The 10,724-nt window shown below is 46.0% G+C and overlaps 1 long non-coding RNA gene across 1 annotated transcript; it reads left to right on the top strand.

Annotated features, from left to right (window-relative positions):
* Positions 1–7,609: 7,609 nt before the first annotated feature.
* LOC109267898 (uncharacterized) lies at positions 7,610–8,484 on the top strand. The gene is made up of 2 exons (XR_002080337.2): positions 7,610–7,885; positions 8,103–8,484. It is a non-coding gene; the product is annotated as an uncharacterized LOC109267898 (long non-coding RNA).
* Positions 8,485–10,724: the final 2,240 nt, after the last annotated feature.

The raw sequence follows: 10,724 nt of genomic DNA, 5'->3' as shown, positions 1-10,724 counted from the left end.
GTGGGAGAGGATATGGGATTTGGGGGCTCTGAGATACTGAGTGTGGGGTATAAACAGCCCTGATTGGATATTGTCAAGCTGCTCCCAACCTGTAAATGTTCAAATTCCACAACCGATAGCTTTGAGAAATGTATCCACATGCACAAGGACCCATATACCAAGATCTTCGCTGCACATTGTTTACAATAACAAGAAATCAGAAAGAAACAGAAAGACTCATGCATGAGGCATGAATAAATTATCCTATATGCATATAGGGACTTACTAAACAGCAGTTAAAATGAATATCCTAGATGTACTGCATCAACATAGATCTATTCTGAAAGTGTTGAGGGAATAAAAAAAAACAAGTTGAAAATTTGGGTATTATGCTGAGTGAAATAAGCCAGACAGAGAAAGACAAATACCATATGATTTCACTTACATGTGGAATCTAAAAAAAAAAAACCCAAACGAATGAACAAACAAACAAACAACAACAACAAAGAGAGAAAGACTCATAAATATAGAGAACAAACTGGTCGTTGCCAAAGCAGAGGGGGTGGGGGGATGAGCGAAATTGGGGAAGGAAGAGAGCAAAATAGGTGAAACTTCCAGTTATAAAATGAATGTCACAGGGATGGAAGGCACACATGGGGGACATAGTCAATAATATTGTAATACAATTATCGTGGTGAGCGTTTCATGATGCATATAATTGTTGAATAACTATGCTGTACACCTGAAACTAACTTAACACTATATGTCAACTATACTTCAATTAGAAATTAAAAAAAAGGAAAAATGCATATATTTACTTAAGTATCAAAACCTAAAACATAAAACCATTGATGGGGAAGTTATAAAACCGTCAAGATTGTGGTTAATTCTGGAGTAAAAGGGAAAGGAATACATGGGGTATTTCACATATATATGTAATATTTCTTTATTTTTCTTTTACTTTTTTAAGGATTTATTTTAAGTTGATTTATTTCAGCAATCTCTACACCCAACATGGGGCTTGAACTTACAATCCCGAGATCAAGAGCCACGTGCTTTACTGACTGAGCCAGCCAAGCGCTCCTATAATATTTCTTCTTAAAACAAAGAAAATAGAGCTGAAAGAAATATGTCAAAATGCCAACATTTATTAAATCGAAGATTAGATATGTTTGGATGTCTGTATATTATGTTTGAAATGTAATCAATTATTTTGCATGTTTGAAACATAATAAATATTTGAAAGAAAACATGAATAACACATTATAAAATAAACAACGTTGAATAAAATGAGTTAGGAATAAAAGTGGAAAATAATGTAAATATCATGGGTGGAGGGAAGACATGAATTCTGTTTTAGAACGGGACCACATGAAAGGAAGACATGTCAGGTCTTGACCTCGAATCCCACAGCTGTGTTCCCATGGCTTTCTGGAAAGCTCCTTGCCACGTTATCAAAGACTCAGGTGACTGAGCTCAGGAGCTCCAAACAGGCCCGGGAGCTGGTGGAAACAGTGGAGGGGCAGACGCCAGGAGAGGCAGCACAGCGGGGCCGTGGAAAGCCGACCCCCTCAGTACCCCAGGCCACCTCCTACAGCATCCACCTAGGGTCCTGTGCTGAGGTTAAAGGCCTCAAGGAGAGAGCAAGCTCTGGTCTCTGTGTGCTTCTGTCATCAACATGGCCCACCATTCTCTCCTGGCTGAGGCCACCTGCATGGGCCCCTGACCTGTGCAGTCACACATCGCACCCCCATGTTTGGTTTGATGCTCCACTGGTGCTGTCTTGACAAAGGACCCTGCATTTGCATGTTGCGCTGGGTCCCTCATGCCAGTGGCACGGAGAGACTGGCCACGCCCTCTTGGCAAAGGGGTTTGTTCCTCTGTCCTCACCTGCTCATCCCTGCTCTCAACACTTAAATGGAATCTGCCATTTACATCCATTGCCACCCCCCTGCAGGCATCTGCATGGTTTCTGCTACTTTAGAGCTTTGATCTTGGGGATCCATCTGTGCCCCCGGAGGACAGCTGCCCTGTAGCCACAGAGCTCTGGGGAACTTGAGGTGTTCAGGGGCGGAAGGCCACATTCACCTCAAAACTGACATGTTGGTACCATTTATATTTATATTTATATTTTTATTTCATCCTATTTATATTCATTGAAACCAACAGCAACCACGTAAAGTAAATGTGCAATACAAAATGCAGTTATGGTATTGCAGCAATGACTATTTAGGTTGTATTTAGGTAAACACAATATGATGGTATTTACACAGGATTAACATACACTCCTAGGCAGAAAGTCTTTTACAGTCTTTATCCATATCAAAGGCACCTGCCCAATGCAGGCTTTCATAGATGATTATCTGGTTCTTAGCATTTATACTTAAAAAAATTTTTTTAATATCAATATTATTTCTAGAACTGAGACAGAGGTGGCTAATTCATATATTTGCTTTTGGAAGCTGAAACAGTTCTGGAAAAAGAAGTTCAGTCGTTCCACCTGGGACCTTTAGGGCTGGTCCTCTAAAATCCCTAGGTCTCATCCCATGTCATTATCCTCCACAGACTTCTCAGGGAATTCCAAGGTCAGAGTCTCAAAGAAAGGACCGCCCTGGGCACTGTGAGTGGTGGCACCAGCCCTTGGAAAGAAGACTTGCCCAGTGCAGGGCTAAGGATGGGCCAAGGGCTTTGGCTTCCCCCATCCCCAGTGGCTCTGTGGTATCCAGGAGCAGAAAAACGGTAATTCTACCATGTCACTGATTAGGTTTGAGGCTTATATTATATTGGGATGAACAGGGGAATTCCCCTGTTAAAAAACCTATTCATTCCTAGATATACATAACATCCTGTGGCGCAAGCATGCCTGGAACAGAAGGGACAAATATGCAGGAAGTTTGTATGTCCATTTTATACATGCTACAATCTGTGGTTATGAGAGGATCAAAGGTATTCAGGGCAATGACATTGTCATTCGTGGCATTCCACTTGGCTCTTGGGGAATATAAACCGGTTGTCTCCAGTGGAAGAATCTCAAGCTCCCACTGAGAAAATATTAGGAGAAAATAGACATAACAGGGGCATATTTGATTTTTGAATGTCACGTGAAGACCACAAAAAGTCTGTGATTTGAAAGACCCACATTCCTGTCTGGTCTACTTCAGATGAACAGTCACATTATCACGACAGGCTGGGGCTCAGAGAGTCCGAAACAATGCGGTTGTCATCTCAGGGCCGCCAGGCCTCCTGCCTCCGTGCGAGTCGGCTGACATCTTCGAGCCTCACTTTCCTCATCTGTAATGTGTGGGTGATATTGAGGGCTCTTCATAAGGTTTTGGGGTTTCGATGAGCTCAGGCATGAGAAAAGCGTGGCATTGTATCCAGCACCGGGAAAGCCCTTGGTGGACGATAAGGATGGTGATTAGCATGGGCTGCCAGCGGTCAGGTGGGGCCTCTGTTGTCTGGACCCTGTCTCCTGTCCCTAAATTTAGTGCAGAGGGGGGACCTGTGTGATGGCCATAGAACTAGGAGCCAAGAGGAAAAGGAGGTATGTCCCTATTGTTCTAAGGCTGAGACTCGGGTACATGGGGAAAACTAGCATGGGATAAAGGGGGCATAGAAGGTCTGAGAAAGGTCTCAAGAACTAAAAGCATTAGGATCTCCTGCTTGGGTTGAACACTAAATAGTTCCCTGACGTGACCGAAGCCTCAAGGGCCACACCAAGTTACTAATGTGGAAAGCAGTGCACCAGAACCAGTCAGCCCTCCAGCATGCACTGGCCGGGCCCTTCAGGCAGTGCTCCGTACCTGTAAGCCCAGGTCTCCTCACCTGGGATATCAGTCGAGCCTCCCCTGCTGACTTGCCGGAGTGTTAAATGTTCAGTTCTCAGGGGTGACTGCCAGTATTCTTTTAATGTGTCTCCAGAGAGGAGCTGCTCTTGGAGGACAGAGTAGCTCCAGCAGTCACACCTTAGGCGTGTCTTTCAGATCAAGGGTTTAGCATTCGTGAACGTTCGAGGCCCCGTTCTGTTGGTCTTTCCTGGCGCCCTCCTCCCGTGTTGTCCTCAGGGATGCGGGATCCCTCGTGAGGACTTCTCAGCCAGCCGGCCCCATGCCGTGGGGTGACCTGAAATCTCAGGCATCTGAAGAGTCTGATGTGAGCATGAGTCACCTCACTCGAAATGCTACAGTCTATGATGACAGGGCTACTTGTTTGTCCGATGGGCCTTAACTATCAGGATCACATCTCCTTGAAAATTCCTAGTCACGCATTAGTCAGCCCACCCCCAAATCTGAGGGGAGAGCCCACCTCCAGATTCTGCGTGTAACTCATAGACTGTCCCGAGGAAGCAGTGCTGGGCAGGGGTCAACTGAATCTACCACGGAATGGATGCATCTCCATGAAACAGTCCCCTCTGCCCTGTGAATCCCCCACCTCTGCCAGGTCTATCACGAGCATCTAAAGCTTCTGTGTCTTCCTTCTGGGAAAAACTCATGCCAGAGACTCCTTTTTTTTTTTTAATTTTTTTTTTTAACATTTATTTATTTTTGAGACAGACAGAGAGAGAGAGCATGAACAGGGGAGGGTCAGAGGAAGAGGGAGACTTATAATCTGAAACAGGCTCCAGGCTCTGAGCTGTCAGCCCCGACGCGGGGCTTGAACCCACAGACCGCGAGATCATGACCTGAGCCGAAGTTGGACGCTTAACCGACTGAGCCACCCAGGCGCCCCCAGAGACTCCTTTTAATAGGTTTCCTTATTCAGACCGGTTTTAGGTTTTCAGAAAAATTGTGTGGAAAGTACAGAGTTCCTTTACATGCCTGCTTCCACTCCAAGTTTCTTTTATTATTAAATGTTGCATTAGTGGGGTACATTCGTAACAACTGATGAACCACTACCGACATACTACACTAGGGTTCGCTCTCCATGTTGCACGACCCATGGCTCTTGGCGAGTGCATACGCCCGGGTGTCCACCATTACAGCATCATCCACCCAGCTTCAGCCCTAAAAACCTCCCAGGCCCCGTCTATTCGTCCCTCTCCCCAGCCCCTAACAACCACTGATCTTTTTACTGTCTTTATGGTTTCGCCTTTTCCAGTATGTCATATATGTGAAAATCATATAGAACGTAGCCTTTAGATATCAGCTTCTTTCAGTTAGTAGTAGGCACTCAAGGTGCTTCTGTGCCTTTTGGTGGCTTGATAGCTCATGTCTTTGACTGCCGAATAGGACTCCACTGTGCAGATGTACCACGGTTTAGTCATTCACCCATCCAAGGACATCTTGGTTGCTACCAGTTTTTGATAATTATGAATAAAGCTACTATAAACACGTGTACGCAGGTATTTGTGTGGACTTCGGTTTTGTGTGAACTGCTTTTCCATTACAAAGACCTTCAGATTGACCCCAGGTCTTCTTCCTCCTTGTTCTTAGAGTCCACACATGCTAGGGTTTTCATTTTAAGGTCTTTCTTACCAGGTGAGCTGGTGAAGTGGGGAGTGTGGGATTTCGTCCTTTACAAGTTCATGGAAGCTTTCTGAACTCTGGCCTACTTGCCTACTGGAAAAGCGGTAACATAGAGGCCTGGAAATATGTGTAAAGATGATGGTTACATAATAAGAAGTGGCCAATAAATATCTTCTCTATGTCCTCGCACCCTTTCCTCCCTTTCCCCATCTCTCCCTCCATCATTTCCTGCTAAGAAACTCAGAAAAGTAGATTTCCAGATGATCTTCTGCTTGAATTTTCACACATTTTAATTCAGTATCTGAGGATTTCCAATACCACCCTGATTTCCATCCTTGAGCCATCACACGTTATAAATCCTGAATGTACGCTGACATTTCTCTTTGGGGTCTGCACTTACGATGAAAAGAGAAATTGGGTTAATTCCAAGGTGAGTCTTCATTGGCTGGAAGCAGGATTGCCTGCTGAGTTGCGGGAGGGCCCGGTGGTGGCCCGCATGGGAGATGGGGGACAGGCTGAGGAAGGGCTCGCTTGCTGTCAAGGTTGAGGACTCATTAGTGCCTCACAGATCTGTGCCCAGTTTATGCCCCAAGTGGGTGGCTCGTGACATGGCTTTAGATGTCACAGGCCAGTGAACACACTAGCAGTGTGGTCTAGCCTCTCTGATTCATAGATTTTGGAAGCTGAGTCAACACAGTACTGCCATAAAAGACCAAAAAAAATTGTCTGTTTTCCTCCCGGGTGTTTCACCAAATAAAAGGAAAACCACTTAGAATGGGGTTATCTGAGCTAAAGAATTGAGAGGGATTTCAACATGACCTTCTGTGACCATCTCTGACAGCTGCTTCAAGCCCTCCCTCGGCTCCCTGTGCTGTCCCAAGAAGGTCCTCCTGGTCTGACCCTGGATACCTCGGTCCTGATTGCTTTTCCTTGTTTTGCACCCTGGATTTCAGACATTCCGAACATTGAAAGTTTTCAAAAGGCCGGTATCCTTCCCCCACGTCCCTTCCTTTGGAACACGTGCACAATAGTTTGCGTTCTGATCTCCACCTTTCTTCACTACTCTGAGAACAGCCCCCTTAATCCCTCAATGGATTGGATGCCCTGCCATGGGTGTGCCCTGCTGTGTCATCATTTACTTCCCTTATAACAGCACCCCTCTCTCTGTGTTGTACTCACCTGCTCTTGTTTTTCCCTCCCTCTGCTGGCATGTAAGTTCCATGAGAGCGGAAGTCAGCCTCACGCCATCACACCCATAGGGTGGGGCTTTGTGCCTGACACTGAGTGCAGTCTCAACGAATGGATGGATGGATGGATGGACTTAAAACAAGACACAAGAAGCTTGAAGTGCACATTAAAAGCTGGGGAACCATGTGAAGAGAGAAGGTGCGTAGCATCACTGCTACTCACACCGCACTGCAAGGACAAGCAGGTACGTACAACAAAAGAATTGTCTTCCCCAGATAAGCCATCTCTAGGCCTGGTTACTCACTGCTGATTACCTACCCAGTATCCAAAAGTCTCTTCTTCTTTACTAATAGTATCCCAATTTTGTCCAAGGAGACAATGCTCTAAATTTTTAAAATGCAAGTCACAATTATCATATCCTCTTGCGATTGGGGGTGGTCATCACAGATCTTACCAGTGAGAAGCAGAGGGTTCTGGGTTTGCAGGGAACTTCTGGCTCTCCTGATAGAAGTGGTGCCTTCCCTTCTTGTTGCTTCCGTTTCCCTCCTTTTGCCCGGAATACAGAGGGAGGGTGAGGGTACAACTACCATCAGGACGAGGTTACATTCTATGCAAGGCAGATCAGAAAGATAGAAGGAGGCTTGGACTTTAACAATTTGGTGGAGCCTGCCTTAGATGTCTCAGTGATGTCCGGTGAAGCCACAATAGGCCGCTCTGTGCTCCATGGAGAGTCCACTTTCTAAATGACACAGCCTTCATCTCTAGGCTCCTGCAATGAATGCATTTGAGTGCTGGGGGGGGTCAGAGGAGAAGCCCCAGATTTAAGCTCCTGTTTTGTATGGCCATTATGTACAGGGAAAAGGAAACTAGTGGGACCCACACACTTTGTCATTCCACACTCAAATTAGAGGTGGCTCAGGACCATTAGTCCTGCCACCCTGGGGACATCAGGATAACATACATGCTCACAAGTTGTAGGCAATCAGATCCACAAGTATAAACTTGTTCCCTACTCATCGTTCCTGAGGTTGTCTCCCTTTCCAGTATCCCTTCCTCTTTTTACTTGCTTACCATACAAGCTTTCATTTCTGGCCTGTGCAGGATGTGATACGGCCATTTAAACTTCACTATTTCTCTGCTGGCCTTCTGCCAAAGGAGCCATCGATGCCTGGATCTGAGAAGCTCACATATTATCCAAACACCTTACATGTGTCCCAGCCTAGATCGATGCTAAGAGTGTCGTCCTAGAATCTGTAAGTCTCTGGGATTCACCAACTTCTCTTTGAGCCCTTGGGACACTAACTACTTCATTTTAGTGATGTGTGTGTGTGTGCATGTGTGTGTGTACATGTGTACACACACACGCATAGGGGGTTACCTGGGAAACTTATTGAAAATGCTTGTTCTTATTTCCCACTCCAAGAAATTGTGATTCAGTTGGTGGAGCCCAGGAATGTGACTTGTTTACAGGCACCCACGTGTTCCAGCTGCAGGTGGCCCCTGCATCAGACTTGGAAAAACCACACTGCCATGGGCCAGAGGCGGTGCTGCCTGAATGAGCTGATCCCCATCTGAGAACAAGGTTCTGGGGAAGAGAAAACTAGAAGGGGATCCGGGGGCGCCAAGTGAAAAGGGATACGGGAAAAGCAAACTGACATGAAATGATACCAGAACAGGAGGATGAAACTGGCAAAAGACAAAGTCTCCATCTTTACAGAGGTCTGGTCCTGTCAGCGCTGTCCTCGTACCTTACAGTGACAGAATGTTAGCACCAAATTGTCTGTTTAGCTTAACGACTGCATACTTATTATAATAGGTTGTTAAACCAATAAAACTCAAGAGGCATAAGCAATTTAATTACACTACTCATTCTGTTTAAAGCATTTAAATTAGGCTGTGTTGACATGGTCCAACTTCGTACTCAGAATCCGATCATTTGAATTCAGAAGAGTCTATGTGTGAGTGTGTGCAAGGGAGATGGGGTATGGTACGTCTTGATTCATGAAATATCTGTGTGGTCGAGAGAATTCTTATTTTGGAGAAAAACGAGACAGATTTAGAAGGAACACTTCACTACCTCGGGGCCACAGTCTCTTTTTTCTCGAGTCAAACGAGCGAGCGTGTAGAGCTGAGTCTGAGCCTTGAGAAAACAAGGTTCACAATAGGGCTTTTGGACCCAGGAACACAACCCGAGCTGGAGCTGGAGCTGGAGGGACCGGAGCCACTCACATATAACCCCACCGAAGCCGAGCTAATGAGGATTAATTGGGCCTTCCTGTGCACCAGGCTGAGGGTAATTGGGTCCCTGGACACGCTGACCTTTTCATTTACTCACCATTTAACACGAGCTCTTGGCTACCGTGTTTGGAGCTTAAACAGTGGTACATTTAAAGCAGCAGCCACATTCTTCTGCACGTTCATCCATCCCACCTTGCTTCATTTCTTTCTTCCTTCCTTCCGTCTGCCCTTCTTTTGGCCTTTGGAGGAAGGCGGAGGGGCCTCCGAGTGGAGCTGTTCTGCCAAGGGAAGACAAGCATTACTTGTTGTCTGGCCTTCTCTCTAGGGGTGAGGAGGGGTATCACTTAATGAGGCCCCAGCCTCAGCAACGGAGCTGAGGACTTGAATAGCGTGACTCTGCTCCCGGTCGGTGGCTCCAGCTGCCCCTCCAAACCCTCTCAGCACGGGCTGGCCAGACCCCCTACTTCCCCACCCCGCAGGCTGGCTGATGGGCCGTGAAGCGGGCACTTGTGCAACGGGGGCAGTGACCCTGCCTCTGCACCTCTGTGGCTTTCTCTTTTGCCACTAGCTGCCTGCTGGGCTAACTCAATCTGTTCTTTCAGCCAGTCAGTAGAGGGCTGAAGCACTCAATCAACACGGGCATAGGCTGATTTGCATTTAGCCTGGACCTCTTGTATGGCTGCTGTCATCCTATTGCTAAGATGACAAAGTTCCTAAAATTAGAGTTCTGGCTATTTAGTACTACCAGGTGGCCTCATGGAATCCAAATAAGATGAATAGCAGGTGGATTCATGCTCGCTATTTTATGCTTTCACACAACCACTCACAATGCAACCTGCCTCGTTCTACAGCGGAGAGGACTTGACCTCTCCTCCAGGAACCTCCGGGCCCTCCCGTTCTGAAATGACATCCGAAACAGCAAGTGTGAGTGCGTGTGCTTGTGCACACACTGGTGTACCTAGAGAGGACCCATGCTTCTCACTTTTATGCTCCAGCCCAGGATATTCACACTTTGTGATGCAATGGCAGATGATTTATAAGAGACACAGATGAATATTTTTAATTTTAATGTCTTTGAAAAAATAATTAACTACTGAGCAAAACAGCAATTTTGTGGCTTCTTCAATTTGAAGCTAGGTTATTTTTAAATAGTTGATTTAAATACCTATATCACTCAAATAATTATGCAGATGGCATGCTGATATATCGAAAATCAGGAAGAATGAGCCTGTCACCATTTGGGAACTCACTCTGGCCACTCAGGCTTCTTTGTGGTCCCACACATTACACTGTACAAGGCCCTGAGCTTTACTTCACAGGACTGCCCCTCCCCCTCCCCCTTCTTCCTCCCCCCCCCCCCCCCCCAGTGCTCCAGGCCCCAGCCCCATGGAGAGCCCGCCTAACACCAACTCATCTCCTCAACTCAGAAGGGGCCACTTGCTCTCTGAATCTTTTCTGACCTTCAGGAAGAGCAACCCCTCGCCCCTGATGCCCCTTGGTGGCCGCACAGTCTTCTCTCACACTGCCTTCAACAGACAAATGAATGTTTTTGTTGAGTGCCTGTTTCCTCTAAGGTACAATCGGGTCTCCTCCACACAGGAATCCTTGCTGACTTGCCTGTTGCTGGGTTCATTGTAGATGCTCAAAAAAAATGATAACTGAAATGAATGAATGGATGAATGAGTCAACATGAATGAATCAACAGGCTCATATATTCACTTCATCAGGAGAATAATCAAATTAAGTCTCCTTTAAAAAAAATGTTTGTAACTATCAAACCTCTTGTGACAATTTTTGTTAGAAAATTTTCTACATTAGGAAACATAATATTTAAGAGCATATAATTACAAGATG

Source organism: Panthera pardus, unplaced genomic scaffold (genome assembly GCF_024362965.1).
Source record: "Panthera pardus isolate Hobbes unplaced genomic scaffold, ASM2436296v1 HiC_scaffold_8, whole genome shotgun sequence".
Classification (NCBI taxonomy): domain Eukaryota; kingdom Metazoa; phylum Chordata; class Mammalia; order Carnivora; family Felidae; genus Panthera; species Panthera pardus.
Note: the sequence above shows the minus strand (reverse complement) of the source record. Positions and strands in the feature narration are given on the sequence as shown.